General features: G+C 44.7%; 2 long non-coding RNA genes and 1 pseudogene across 2 annotated transcripts; 2 read left to right on the forward strand and 1 right to left on the reverse strand.

Annotated features, from left to right (window-relative positions):
- Positions 1 to 2,365: 2,365 nt before the first annotated feature.
- LOC120434796 overlaps positions 2,366 to 14,086 on the forward strand; it is a 126,246-nt pseudogene continuing 114,525 nt past the window's right edge.
- On the forward strand, positions 4,742 to 6,070 carry LOC120438580. Its single transcript, XR_005611998.1, has 3 exons — positions 4,742 to 5,010; positions 5,727 to 5,815; positions 6,012 to 6,070. It is a non-coding gene; the product is annotated as an uncharacterized LOC120438580 (long non-coding RNA).
- LOC120438590 lies at positions 6,101 to 8,248 on the reverse strand. The gene is made up of 3 exons (XR_005612011.1): positions 8,182 to 8,248; positions 6,893 to 6,988; positions 6,101 to 6,769 (listed from the first exon to the last, which is right to left on the reverse strand). It is a non-coding gene; the product is annotated as an uncharacterized LOC120438590 (long non-coding RNA).

The raw sequence follows: 14,086 nt of genomic DNA on the forward strand, positions 1-14,086 counted from the left end.
ATTGGCTAGACCTGACCTAATTGTCTTTTTTTTTAGTTTTTGTCTACATTATATTGAAATGTTTCATTATTGCAAACAATTTTAGAGATCCTTATTACTGTTAACATCTTAACAGATACTCTGACCCGTAACTACCGTAAAATACTTTGAGCGGAAGCATTGCTCGCACATGCGTGGCACGGATCGGGTAGTGACAGCAGTGAATGGAGCCTTAGCTGGACGCTCCTTTGTCCCTCTTTTCCTTCTCCAAACATCCACATCAGGAGTCTTTGATAGAGTTTTAAAATATTTACTTACAAATGTCCAAAGATGGCTACAGGATACCTGAATCCACAGTTATCAAAGACTTAAAGTTCAAACGGATGCAGAGAGATGGAGAAGATACAAAACTGTGTGGCTCCATTCTCTCCTCACTTCCGGTCTCTGCCAGACTATCAAAATAAAAGCATACATTTTAAGTAGAAGAAATCAAACTATGAACTTATTCCATTATTCTTAATATGTCAGTATGTACATATTCCTTCCAACATAATACAACTCTAAGCTAGTGAGTCATAACTTTATAGTTTTAATATAATATTTAGCTTATTATAGTCTCCTACAAAAAGCCAAAACTGGAAACTAGAAACAAAGAAGTGAAAAATTAGGAACAGACTCTGAAATAACCTAGGAACCAAGGAGCACAGAGAAAACACACCTGGGTGTTAAACTTCATTGTAACTAGTGATGTGTCGGTCGCAAACGAAATGGTTCTTAGAGCCGGCTCTTTGAAGTGAACAACGCGAGCCGGCTCCTTATTGGGAGCCGTGTTTTTTTTTTCTTTCTCTCACTCTCTCGCACTTTTTTTCCGCTTCATTTCGTACGCAAGCCTTGTGCTTGCCCTGGGCAGTGGGGGGGCGGGACGGTAGTATGGGCCTCAATTGTGGTCATAAATATTTTGTACTTGTAAATCGGGATTTGTATGTGTAAAAATAATTTGTGTTTGTAAAAAAGATTTGTATGTGTAAAAATAATTTGTGTTTGTAAAAAAGATTTGTATGTGTAAAAATAATTTGTGTGTGGACTGTGTCAAGTCTCTATAGGAAGTGTTGAGTTTGTATTCATCACTCAGTGTTGAATAAGACAGGCAGAGAGGAAAAGCAGCTCATTAGTGTTGATGAAATCAAAGGAGCTCTGTGAAACTGCAGTTTGGTCAAATCTGGATGTTTAGTGATAAAGAAATGTGTTCACAGAGAGAGGAAGAGGAGTGGTGTTTGTGAGGAGGAGCCGCTATTCTGCTGTGCTTTGTGCCAGGACATCCTGAAGGATCCAGTCTCTACCAGCTGTGGACACTGGGTCTGCAGACAGTGCATCTCCTCATACTGGGACCAGTCTGCTTCATCAGGAGACTCCTCCTGTCCCCAGTGTGGAGAAAGATCCAGAACCCGAGCTGGACTGCAGACAGCCAGTCAGAGCAGCTGTGTACAAAGTAAGACTGAACATCTGTCTGCTGATGGACTCATTTCTGAAAACTGGACTTCTTGTTGTTGTTCAGACATTGAAGAGTTTTTCATTGTTTTTCTTTCTTTCAGCAGATGTTGGTCTGCAGGAGGTTTTAGATGATTATAAGATCAGTCTGAGGAGGAGATGTGAACGTGTGACTGAAGGAAGTGATGAAACAGGAAGTAGAACCCTCCTCAACAGGATCTACACTGAGCTCTACATCACAGAGGGACAGAGTGAAGAGGTTCATACCCAACATGAGGTGAGGCAGCTGGAGACAGCTTCCAAGATGGACGCCCTCCATGACACTCCAATCAGGTGCCAGGACATCTTTAAAGCCTTACCTGACCAACAGAGACCCATCAGAGTGGTTCTGACCAACGGCGTGGCTGGTGTTGGAAAAACCTTCTCAGTGCAGAAGTTCACTCTGGACTGGGCAGAGGGCTTGGAGAACCAACATGTCAGTGTGGTGGTTCTGCTTTCATTCAGGGAGCTGAACCTGATCAGAGATGAGCAGTACAGTCTTCTGGAGCTGCTCCATGTTTTCCATCCAACATTACAGAAGGTCACAGCAGAGAAGCTGGCTGTCTCTCAGCTTTTGTTCATCTTTGACGGCCTGGATGAAAGCAGACTTTCATTGGATTTCACCAACAGGAAGCTGCTGTCTGATGTCACACAGAAGTCATCAGTCAGCCAGCTGCTGACAAACCTCATCCAGGGGGATCTGCTTCCCTCGGCTCTCATCTGGATAACTTCCCGACCCGCAGCAGCCAATCAGATCCCTCCTACATGTGTTGACAGGCTAACAGAAGTACGAGGCTTCACTGATGCCCAGAAGGAGGAGTACTTCAGGAGGAGATTCAGTGATGAAGAGCTGTCCAGCAGAATCATCTCCCACATGAAGACATCCAGGAGCCTCCACATCATGTGTAGTATCCCAGTCTTCTGCTGGATCACTGCTACAGTTCTGGAGCACATGTTGACTACAGAGCAGAGAGAGAGCTGCCCAAGACCCTGACTGACATGTACTCACACTTCCTGCTGGTTCAGACAAAGAGGAAGAAGAACAAGTACCATGAGGGACATGAGACGAGTCCACAGGAGCTGACGGAGGCTGACAGGGAAGTTCTTCTGAAGCTGGGGAGGCTGGCGTTTGAACATCTGGAGAAAGGAAACATCATGTTCTACCAAGAAGACCTGGAGCAGTGTGGTCTGGATGTGACAGAGGCCTCGGTGTACTCAGGAGTTTGTACAGAGATCTTCATAAGAGAGTGTGTGATCTTCCAGAAACCAGTCTACTGCTTTGTTCATCTGAGCATTCAGGAGTTTCTGGCTGCAGTCTACATGTTCCACTGTCACAACAACAGGAAGACTGATGTGGTGGACGACTTCCTGGGGATAGATTATAATGAGTCATCTCTGAATGTTTTCCTGAAGAGTGTCATGTATAAATCCCTCCAGAGTGAAAATGGCCACTTGGACCTGTTTGTTCGCTTCCTTCATGGCCTCTGTCTGGAGTCCAACCAGAGACTCTTAGGAGGTCTGCTGGGTCAGACAGAGATTAGTCCAGGAACCATCCAGAGAATCATCAACAATCTGAAGGAGATGAACAGGGATGAAACTTCCCCTGACAAAAACATCAACATCTACCACTGTCTGATGGAGATGAACGACCTCTCAGTACATCAGGAGATCCAAGAGTTCCTGAAGTCAGAGAACAGATCAGAGAAGAAACTCTCTGAGATCCAGTGCTCAGCTCTGGCCTTCATGCTGCAGATGTCAGAGGAGGTTCTGGATGAGTTGGACCTGCAGAAGTACAACACATCAGAGCTGGGACGACAGAGACTGATTCCAGCTGTGAGGAATTGCAGAAAGGCTCGGTGAGTCCAGATGTGATCATTAACATCATTAATTAGTGTAGATTAGTAGTTTAGTTCTTCAGATATACACACTACTAAATGACTCTCATTCATTTGAGATTTTCAAATAAAATGATATTTTCTGTTGATCAGTGTTGAGTTGCAAATTTAAGAGATGGTTCTACCGCCACTCTGGTTAAAAGGGAGTAGGCTTCTGCTTTCCGATGCCAATTAAAATCAAAAACACAAACTGATTCTATGAGTTTTATGCCAGTTGTTTTATTGTACAATTAAGTTCAGCAAAACATAGGAAAAAGCAAAAAGCTCCCCTGGAGTGTTCGCCATAAGCACATGCAGATCAGAAACCAACACAAAATGGAAAACAGCAGACAAAGCTACCTAATGCATATCGGACTCATCTTATATAGGGACAGTGATCCCCCCTCCCGTCGTTGGCTATCCTTTCATTCTTTTTTTTTTCTTTTCATCTTCCACTTATGATATGATATACCCTCCACCATAACTTCTTGCAAACCAGCCTCTTATCCATCATTGCATTGGGTCCTTTTGTCAGTTTTATGGCCAAAGTGAGTCTGAAAGTCTACAGAAAGGCAGTTAATCAGTTAATTCATTCAACAATTTTGTTGCCCTGCAAAGGCCAGGTTTATTTGCTTATAGAGACATTGAAAGGGTTGTACACTTCTGCATTACTGCCCTTTAAAGAGCCACCCGCCTTTGCTTTACAGTCATTCAAAGGGCTACCTTCTTTTGCTTTACAGTCATTCACAGAGGTATATGCTTTTGTTTTACAGCCACTTAAAGGACAGCAGGCATTTGTTTTACAGCCATCCGAACTGTTGCATGCTTCTGTTGCACAGTTAAAGGCAGCTGCATACCGAAAAGAACTCCTATGCTTATACTTTTGCAGTGCCAAGCTGAACAACTATGGGCTGTTATTGTAGTGCGGGTGTGTCTCTATTCACATGTGTGTATTGAACCTGTTTGAAATCAGTGTCTGTATTTTCAGTGCATGTGTGGATTTAAACAGAAGTGTAGTAAAGTATGGGATCAGAACGATGCCACCTTGAAACGAAACCGAAAAAAATATTGAAACCGAAAAAAATATTGTAACTGAAATAAATGTACTGAAAAATCTTGTATTGAAACCGAAAAAAAAATTGATAGTGAAAAACAATTCATTGAAACTGTAATTTTTTTGTTTTCGCCTACAATTTTTTTTTTTTTTTTTTAGTTTCAATCCATTTTTTTTGGTTTCAAATCATTTTCGGTTTCAATCCATTTTTTTTCGGTTTCAATTCATTTTTCGGTTTCAATCCATTTTTTTTCGGTTTCAATCCACATTTCGGTTTCAAACCATTTTTCAGTTTCACTCTGCTGGCACTGTTTTGGTGTCCGGGGGCACGCTGGGGGGGCAGGGATTCCGACCCGCATGTATTTGCATATATTATAATGCTGACCAATGACTGGAGAAAACACTGACGACGCGGCTGCGGTCACGGACAAACTTGCATATGTCTGTTCGGGAATGGCAGATGCTGAGAGGTCCAGCGTTTACATTACCAACTATTTCAAAGTGACAGCCTGAGGTGTTCTTCAGTAAATTGGACTACCGGACAGGAGGACCTGAGGCCCCACCGTATTATTTTTGGTAAGTTAAATGTGTTTGTAAACTAATCCGTAATTTAGGTCCTTAGCTAGCTACCTAGCTAAGGACCTAACTAGCTAGCTACCTAGCTAGCTAAGATGAGCACTCGGCTGTAGGGGAAACTTTGTTTTGTAAAGGTCGTTTAGCTAACCCATGCAGGTGAATGAATTTACCCTGACTAAAGAAATCAGGAGAAACGCACCGGGCTGCTTAGTGACTAACCACGGTTACTGTACTTTTATTATGAGTATTATACTGTAAGAGCAACAGGCTGGACTCTGCTTCTGCTCCTGTGCAGAGCTGATTATTAAATATGTGCAAACAGCAGCGTGTTTTCTGTCGCTTTCCACATGTGGAAGGACATTAACGCCAACTTTTTAAAAACCTGGCACTTCAGTAACCCCTCATTAGTCAATAGCTATGGATTAAATAGCAAAGCCCGATACTTATGTACTGGAACCAACTACTTCCGCTTGTCAGCTTAAGTTAAAATGTTGCATTTTTCCTCTGATGATTTTTTTTAGCATTTTTTTTTTTTTACTGAGTTTGCTACAAATATTCAGGTTAAAAAACTGTCCAAATTATTTTTAATGAATTATGTTCACAAAGTCACATGTGCAGTACTCTGTACAGCTTGTATCCTTTAGGACAAATAATTTGAAGCATTAATATTTCTTGTTCAATACTGAGCTGATAACACCTCCGTATGTTGTGACCAGGATGCAGCAGCAGATTGAACCTCGACTGAAACCTGCTCCATCATCTCATCTTTGCAGATGTCCATTTATAAAGCATCAACAACTCAAAGGTAAACATGATATTAGAAAATGTGTTAGTATATAAGGCCTTTAAAACAAATAAAAAATAAATAGCTGTCGGCAGAACTGTAGGACTCAACAACCTAAGATCCCGAGTTTGTGAGGACACAGAAGGAATCAGCTCTATTTTGAGAGATAAACTTTATATTTCAGTTTGTGATGATTCTGTTCTCTTTGTGATTACAGGAGCCGTCCTCAGATTCAGACCACAGCACCACCCAGTGACAGCAGACAGATCATCCAACATGTTCACATGTTAACTCCAAAATGAACTGATGAAAACAGTACAAAGGTTAAAGTACCACATGTGCTGTCAGTGAAAGCTGCAGCTGTTTTATTGATAAAGCTAAAGACAAAAAGTCAAAAGGATTAATCACCCCTGTAACTGTGTCACTATACACCAGCATTAACATTACCTCAGTTTTGTGCTTCAGAAAACTGCTGATCTCAGACCTGCACAACTTCTGTTTTAAACACTGAATGTACTCAGCTACATGAAGAGCATGTGATGTTTTCTCTGACACAATTAAATAAAACATGATTGAAGTCAAAGGTTGTTACTTGTATTTGAACTAAAAACTTGTGATCTGGAATTCTTTCACTGTTTTTTGACAATAGTGTGTTATTTATCATAAAGTAATTCAGAGTCATTCATACCAGAGTAACCAGAGAGCACAACATATATTTAACTTTCTACAAGACTTAAAGATATTATATTATGTAAAAGTCCAGACCCTCTGAGGATTATCTGAGTACTTCTAACATTACACAAAGCAAAGGTCTCCATCAGTGTTCATGAAATGCTGGGTTTATCCTTCTTGTGAGGGAGCTGCTGGTGAAGATCACTAACCCCTGTTTGATCCCGGCGATGAGTTTCAGTCTTCCTGGTGTTTCTGAAATGATGCCTCTCACTGTGGGTCAACAGAACATCTGGCACAGGACAGCTGTAATGAAAGAAATTTCCAATTCTTGGAAATGCCCTATATGTGAGAAGCAGATTTTGTATTTACTTTTCTTTTGCCAATCAAGATAACTAAAAGTATAATTTTCACCATACAATTACTAACTTTGTCATCTCCTGCACTGTCTGTTTTGGGCTCTGGGCTTGTCCTTCCCAGCGCTCATGAAACTGCTTTTGCTGCACTGTGGTATGAGGTGCTAACCTGTTGACAGTGTTGGGAAGGTTAATTTTAAAATGTATTCCACCAAAGATTATAGAAGTAATGTATTTTGAATACTTTACAACTACATGAATGAACTATTGCTGTGTGATTTATTACTATTACTGAAGGTTACTCGCCATACCAACACCAACTAGATGTTAAAATCTTAACATAAAATGAGTAACAGTAGGGTGGACATTAGGTAAGGCTGCACTTTTTGCAGCGATCTTGTATAGAAAACTATTCCGTGCGTACATAAAGCAGGTCCGCGGCTCCGAACCGTAGTAAAGGGACCTCTGGCTCATCCGTCGGGTTCATGTCGGGCTCGTAGCTGAAAACTAGCTTTACTTTGTTGTCTGGGCAACTTTGCTAGCAAGAGACAGAGAGAGGCGTTGAAAGGCTGCTCCAATGGAACTTATTGTGTCGGAGGAAAACACGAACACAGTGTACAGTCGAGTCTTAATAGCTTACTTACAACTGGGCTCGTCAGGCTCTCTTTTTGGCTGCAGTGGTTATTATTTTATTTACATGCTTCCAGCTCCCGTTTCTGCTCAGTGACAACTCCTACTTTTCCTTTTTCTCCCTCCCTCGCTCACAGACACATAACGGTATGGCAGTCCATTCTCCCTGCAGCACGGATTACACTGCCCATCAGGCTACAATGTTTAGGGCTATCCCTGTAACACTCTGCTATTGCCTTCATATTAAATCATTTTTGTATAATAATTTTTAGAGCCTCTTATTGTGTGTTTTGTTTGGGTTTCCACCGGCGTGGAATTACCAAAAATAGAGAGACCATAGCCTAACATATGAAACAGGAAAATACCGCCATGTAATCCATTTATTTCAACAAACTAACTGTATTCTCAATATCACCTATTGAACAGTAACTGTAACGGATACATTTACTCATATTTTGTATTTTAAATACGTAACGCCGGTGCATATATTACGTTACTCCCCAACACTGCCTGTTGATGAGATCTTGTGCCGCTCCTAAAACACCGCCTCCAACTGCTAAAGAGACACGGGTATCCCTAAATTTAGCAAATATTAGCTTCAGGCTAGCTTGCTACGACGAATAGGCTAATACCAGCATTTTACCACAACTTCACCAGATGTAGCTAAAAAGACTAAACTAATGTCCAGTCCAGTGGGACAGCAAGGAAAGATGACAAAAAATGATTACTTACTTGCGGTTTAGAGGGTCAAGCTGAAATTGAAGCAGCCATTGAAAGACGGGAAGAGAGAAACATGGCAGCTTGGTCAGCACTAGTGGCCTCTATAATGTATGCAAATACATGCGGGACAGAATTCCCCCCCCCAGCACGCCCCCGGACGCCAAAACAGTGCCAGCAGATTGAAACTGAAAAATGGTTTGAAACCGAAAAATGAATTGAAACCGAAAAATGGATTGAAACCGAAAAAAAATGGATGTAAGCGAAAACAAAAAAATTACAGTTTCAATTAATTGTTTTTCACTATCAATTTTTTTTTCGGGTTCAATACAAGATTTTTCAGTACATTTATTTCAGTTACAATATTTTCTTTCGGTTTCAATATTTTGTTCGGTTTTGTTTCAAGGTGGCATCGTTCTGATTCCATAGTAAAGGCCATGCGTAAAAAGGCAACCAACGAAAAGGCTGATTGACTTGTAACTGATAACTGTGTATATTTTCAGTGCTTTGCCAAAACTTTGAGTTTTCAAGCAATAATATCTCTGCACACTTACAAATGTATTTAGCAATGTGATAACAGGCACACAGATGTTGAACATCATCCATAAATATTGAGTAATAACTCAACTCTCATACAGCGAGACTAAAGTGCCTTTAAACATCAGGGTTATCCTGCTGATCAAAGTCCAACACTGAGTTTGTAAAAACATGTTTGTCAATCATTTTGTTTGGTTTATGAGGAAAATGATTCAATAACTTCCTGCTAAGACACAACATTTCATCATATTTCCTCATAACCCTCTTTTGTCTGACCATTTGAATCACATTTGAATTTCCAATAAAGGATTGTTAAGGTTCAAATATTGAGGAGGAATCCAAAAATAACCACAGATCCGGGCTGGTGCAATTAGACGACATTTTAATGTACACATGTGAGTCCAACCGCCCAATCAGTGTTGAACTACTTTACAATAGTCAGACAAAGGCTTTATAGGGTTGGCAGTCTCAATACAGCATACGTCACTCCAAAACCACAAAAGTTCTGTCAACCCTTGACACAGTCCAGAGAACATCGTCTTCGGCTCGGTGCTTCCCCTCAGCTCGCCTTTGCTGTCGCTTATCTCTGGGACATCTGGTGTACTTCCTGGAACAGACTAACACGTACGCACCCCCACTTTGCAGTCGCAAGCAAAACACATCTTAACTTCTTACCTACTAAATGAGTCTACTTATATGTATGTGTATGTGTCAGCTTCTGCTGCCCTTTGTTTCACCCTTCACTTCATCGGCTAAACCTCGTAACCTTTCCACTAGACAGAAGGCCACAACTGAAACTATGTGTGTGTATGTGTGCAATAATCTTGACTGATATATAAAATATATAAAACAAATGTTTCAATCTAATACAACTACTTGAAGCATAATCGAAGCTTAGTCAAAGATAAATGCATAATAAAATAACCTGCTCAAAATTCTTACACTCAGACTCTGCTTTCGGTTTCACTTCTGCAGAAGCATGCCTTGCAGAAGTGTTTCCTGTCTCATTTTGGCACAGAGTTACTCTACGTGGGGGCCTTTTCTTTCACCATGCAGTCTGCATATAAACATTTAAGATTATAAATTCAACTCAACAGTTTAAAGTGGTTCTTCTTGGACCTGTAATAAAGACTAATATAATACCAATATATTTGAACATCTGAATGCATCTGGATGCAACATCACTATTAATAATGAAATGGTAATGATGATTATACTAATAGCAGCAAATAATAGCAGTAAAATATTTCTCCTCTTGACAGGATCCACAGAGTTTGGTGAAAATAATGACAGTAGATGTTTGTGTGAAAGTACTGGAAGCAGATTTGTGTGCGATGTTCTTTCAGTGTTGCACTTTGTAGACGTTCCCTGAGCTGGTTTCACAGCCAGCTGCACATAGAGCCCAGTGTTGTTAGTCCAGGTCAGAAGATGACTTGTTGGAATGAAAATGAGCTTGTAGTTTGTCTGCTTTAATAATGTGACTGGAAAAAAGTGTTGGACTTCAGATATGTCCATTTCTTTCACACTTCACCTTTAAAAGTGAAGCCATGTGATTCCTGGAAGCAAAACCACGAATTTTTCCAAGTCTTTTTCATGTTTTTATGATAAATGTACTTTAATGTGAAAAATTCAGTTTTTTCTCTTGTTGTGTTTGTTTGAAGCTGCTTCCTGTTGGCTTCAGCTCTTTGGAGTTTCCATTTTCTAAACTTCTACATTCTGAACCTTCTTCAGCTCTGAACAGATGATGAAACACTGAATGATTTCAAGCTCACACTTTGTCTAATAAACTTACATCTTTCATTCTTTATACAGATTGTTTAACTGTGGTTTGTCAGAGATCAGCTGTGATTATCTGGCAGCAGTGCTGAAGTCCAACCCCTCCCATCTGAGAGAGCTGGACCTGAGCTACAACAAGAACCTGCAGGATTCAGGAGTGAAGCAGCTGTGTGGTTTTCTGGAGAGTCCAGGATGTGAACTTGAAACTCTGAGGTCAGTCACCATGTTGTACTTGTGCTGAGGTGAATATGATGTGAAAGTTGTGTTGTCACATTCTCCGTAAGATTAAGGTCAACTATTGAAAGTAAAGGCTTTAAAACCAAGTTAGTACAAACACTTATCGTGGTGGAGGGGTTTGTGTGTCCCAGGGATCCCAGGGGCTATGTTGTCTGGGGGCTTTTGCCCCCTGGTAGGGTCTCCCATGGCAAATTGGTCCTGGGTGAGGGACCAGACAAAGAGCGATTCAGAAGACCCTTATGAAGAAAACATCGAGGGAACAGTTTACCCTGCCGGGATAGGGTTACAGGGCCCCGCCTGGAGCCAGGCCCGGGAGGGTGCCCGAGACGGCGTCTGGTGGCGGGCCTTAGTCCATGGGGCCCGGCCGGGCACAGCCCGAAGAGGAGACATGGGCCCATCCTCCCGCAGGCCCACCACCCGCAGGAGGCGCCATAGGGGTCGGGTGCATTGTGTGCTGGGCGGCGGCCAGGAGCAGATGCCCTGGCGGACTGATCGCCGGCTGCCAAGACTGGCAATAGGGACATGGAATGTCACCTCTCTGGTGGGGAAGGAGCCTGAGTTAGTGCGTGAGGTTGAGAGGTACCGGCTAGATATAGTCGGGCTCACCTCTACGCATGGCTTGGGCTCTGGAACCAGTCTCGAGTTGTCCCTGGTGAGAGGCAGCGGGCTGGGGTGGGTATTCTAATATCCCCTCGGCTTGCTGCCGGTACGTTGGGGTTTTTCCCGATGGATGAGAGGGTTTGTTCCCTGCGCCTTAGGGTCGGGAAAGGGTCCTGACTGTCATCTGCGCTTATGCGCCCGAGTGGCAGTTCAGAGTACCCAGCCTTCTTAGAGTCCCTCGGGGGTGCTGGAAGGTGCCCCACCGGGAGACTCTGTTTTCCTGCTGGGAGACTTCAATGCTCACGTGGGTAACAACAGCGAGACCTGGAGGGGCGTGATTGGGAGGAACGGCCTCCCTGATCTGAATCCGGCGGTGTTTTGTTATTGGACTTCTGTGCAAATCACAGTTTGGCCATAACGAACACCTTGTTCGAACATAAGAGTGTCCATAAGTGCACGTGGCACCAGGGCGCTCTAGGGCCGCAGGTCGATGATCGATTTTGTAATCGTATCACCAGACCTGCGACCATATGTTCTGGACACTTTCGGGTAAAGAGAGGGGCTGAGCTGTCAACTGATCACCACCTGGTGGTGAGTTGGATCAGGTGGCGGGGAGGACGCTGGACAGACCCGGTGCACCTAAACGCGTGAGTGAGGGTGTGCTGGGAACGTCTAGCAGAGGCCCCAGTCCGCGAGATCTTCAACTCACACCTCCGGCAGAGCTTCAACAGCATTCCGAGGGAGACTGGGGACATTGAGTCCGAATGGACCATGTTCAGCGTCTCCATCGCCGGGCTGCTGCATTGAGCTGCGACCGCAAGGTGGTTGGTGCCTGCCGTGGTGGTAATCCCTGAACCAAATGGTGGACACCAGAGGTGAAGGGAGCCACCAAGCTGAAGAAGGAGTCCCATCGGGCTTGGTTAGCCTGTGGGACTCCGGAGGCAGCCGACAGGTATCGACAGGCCAAGCGGAATGCGGCTCGGGCAGTGGCTGAAGCAAAAACTCGGGTGTGGGAGGAGTTCGAGAGGCCATGGAAAAAGACTTTCGGACTGCCTCGAAGAGATTCTGGCAAACCGTCAGGCGTCTCAGGAGGGGAAAGCGGTGCTCTACCTGCACTGTGTATAGTGCTGGCGGAGCGCTGCTGGCGTCGACTGAGAAAATTGTCAGGCGGTGGAAGGAATACTGAGGACCTCCTTAATCCCACTGACACGCCTTCGAGGAGGAAGCAGAGTCTGGGGATGAGGGAATGACCCGCCAATTTCGGGGCGAGGTCACTGAGGCAGTTAAACAACTCCTTGGTGGCAGAGCCCTGGTGTTGATGAGGTCCGCCCGAGCTCCTGAAGGCTCTGGATGTTGTGAGGCTGTCCTGGTTGACACGCCTCTACAATGTTGCGTGGAGATCAGGGCAGTACCCTGGACTGGCAGACCGGGGTGGTGGTCCCCATCTTTAAAAAGGAGAGACCGGAGGTGTGTTCCAACTACAGGGGATCACACTCCTCAGCCTCCCTGGGAAAGTCTATGCCAGGGTGCTGGAAAGGAGAGTTCGTCCGTTAGTCGAACCTCGGATACAGGAGGAACAATGCGGTTTTCGTCCTGGTCGTGGAACACTGGACCAGCTCTTTATCCTCTCAAGGATACTTGAGGGTGCATGGGAGTTTGCCCAACCAGTCTACATGTGTTTTGTGGACTTGGAGAAGGCATTCGACCGTGTCCCTCGGGGTGTCCTGTGGGAGGTGTTGCGGGGAGTATGGGGTGTCTGGCCCATTGCTACGGGCCATTCGATCCCTATACAACCGTTGCAAGAGTTTGGTTCGCATTGCCGGCAATAAGTCGGACTCGTTTCCGGTGGGTGATGGGCTCCGCCAGGGCTGCCCTTGTCACCGGTTCTGTTCATAATTTTATGGACAGGATTTCTAGGCGCAGCCAAGTGGCGGAGGGCTTTCACTTTGGTGGCCTCAGAATCTCATCTCTGCTTTTTATGGATGATGTGGTTCTGTTGGCTTCATCAGGTGAAGGCCTCCAGCTCGCACTGGAGCGGTTCGCAGCCGAGTGTGAAGCAGCGGGAATGAGGATCAGCACCTCCAAATCTGAGGCCATGGTTCTCAGCCGGAAAAGGGTGGAATGCCCACTCCGGGTTGGGGATGAGTTCCTGCCCCAAGTGGAGGAGTTCAAGTATCTCGGGGTCTTGTTCGCGAGTGATGGGAGAAGGGAGCCGGAGATCGACAGGCGGATTGGTGCTGCGGCTGCAGTGATGCGGACGCTGCACCGGTCCATCGTGGTGAAGAGGGAGCTGAGTGTAAAAGCGAAGCTCTCAATTTACCGAGTCGATCTACGTCCCTACCCTCACCTATGGCCACGAGCTGTGGGTAGTGACCGAAAAGAACGAGATCGCGGATACAAGTGGCAGAAATGAGCTTCCTCCGAAGGGTGGCTGGCCTCTCCCTTAGAGATAGGGTGAGAAGTTCGGCCATCCGGGAGGGGCTCAGAGTAGAGCCGCTGCTCCTCCGCATCGAAAGGAGCCAGTTGAGGTGGTTCGGGCATCTGACAAGGATGCCTCCTGGGCGCCTCCTGGGTGAGGTGTTCGGGCATGTCCCACCGGGAGGCCCAGGGCAGACCCAGGACACGCTGGAGAGATTATATCTCTCGGCTGGCCTGGGAACGCATGGTATTCCCGGATAAGCTGGAGAAGGTGGCTGGGGAGAGGGAGGTCTGGGCTTCTCTGCTTAGGCTGCTGCCCCCGCGACCCGGCCTCGGATAAAGCGGATGAAGA

The sequence above is a fragment of the Oreochromis aureus genome, linkage group 3 (genome assembly GCF_013358895.1).
Source record: "Oreochromis aureus strain Israel breed Guangdong linkage group 3, ZZ_aureus, whole genome shotgun sequence".
NCBI lineage: Eukaryota > Metazoa > Chordata > Actinopteri > Cichliformes > Cichlidae > Oreochromis > Oreochromis aureus.